This window comes from Amphimedon queenslandica, unplaced genomic scaffold, assembly GCF_000090795.2.
Source record: "Amphimedon queenslandica unplaced genomic scaffold, v1.1 AMPQUscaffold_13432, whole genome shotgun sequence".
NCBI classification, from domain to species: domain Eukaryota; kingdom Metazoa; phylum Porifera; class Demospongiae; order Haplosclerida; family Niphatidae; genus Amphimedon; species Amphimedon queenslandica.
This window is the reverse complement of record NW_003546332.1, coordinates 239150-240571: the sequence shown is the minus strand read 5'-3', so window position 1 is coordinate 240571 and position 1422 is coordinate 239150.

The window sequence follows — 1422 nt, the reverse complement described above, 5'->3', positions numbered from 1 at the left end:
AAGATCAGGTGCTATCGTCTTCACCAGAGAATTGTCAATTGTTTTACAGCCATGTCATCCTTCAGTTGAAATAGGGAACATTAAGACAAAAAGTAATAAGCAAACATACTTCCATAACCAGAACTGTCTAAAATGTTGACTCTGCACCCTTCTTTCTCTGTGTGGGACTTCTTCAAAAGAATCTGGGTGCTGCAATAGTGCCACCTGGTGGTGGTTTACCGTAGTGTTGATTGTAGTATACCCAGAGGTAGGTACATGCTCACCATCAGTATTACATATAGTCTTATCATGACCCTGCTGTCCTGGACCAAAATAACGCCTACCAAGTTTCTTTTGATAGTTTAAGAAAAGTTTATAGAAGCGGCTGAAGTGCTAACGGCTATAACAGTAACACAAGAAGATGCCATGTGCATATGTACTGAAGTAATGGGTGTGGTGACCACACATGTAGGTGTGGCCACATGTCATATCAATATAGCATGCTTTCAAAATTTGATTCTGATACTGTATTGATGCTCTCAAAATGGATACTATCAATCTCAGTATCGAAATATCACCCATTGCTAGAGAGAATGTGCAGTGGCACAGTAATTACTTCAAAATTCTTTAATTTTTTATACAGCTACTCAGCTGAACTGCACCCTACCGGAATGCCCTTTCTTTAAAGAATGTTTTTGCACTTGTAACACCCATGCAATGATATTCTAATGCATTTTAGAATAATAAAATCTATTATTCTTTCGAAAGTATTCATGATTCTGACCTTGAAATTTTAATAGCATAAGGCAATATATATACATTGCACGTGTGCCATATTAGTAGTTTTGGAAGTCTTGTTATTTTTGTGGTTGGTGAAAAATATCATTTGCATTTAATGTTACTACAAATCTGGTACTTCCTAGTATGTATAGTAGCTGTCAATAGTGTCTTGCAATAGATAAATTTGTATTTTATAATAATATGAAAAAAAAATTAATTGTCTCAAGTATAAGTAATTTTATGTGAATTTTTTAATTTGAAACCTATTTGAGAGATGGCCAAGAGAATATGTTGTGTTAAAGGTAGGTATAAGATTTGATGCATTGATCTTCCTTTATATAGCAATGAAATGAAGTAGTTTTTCATTAAACACCAGATTCCTTTCTTTGTTTGAAGAAATCCTTGAGGGGAACGTCACGCTCATGATAAGGAATATATACCTAAATGGAAAAGTGATAAATCAAAGAGGGTATTATATAAGATATGTTTGCATCCATGTTGTACATTCAAATGCATGTGTTGGAGAAAGAATACAGATACGACAACTTGCAGGAATCATCAGCAATGACAATGATATTTTCTGATGTGCAACACATTACACATATATACATAAAAAGTGGCATTGTCCTGCACCTTGTGCCTTTTGTGGTTCCTGCCCAAAAT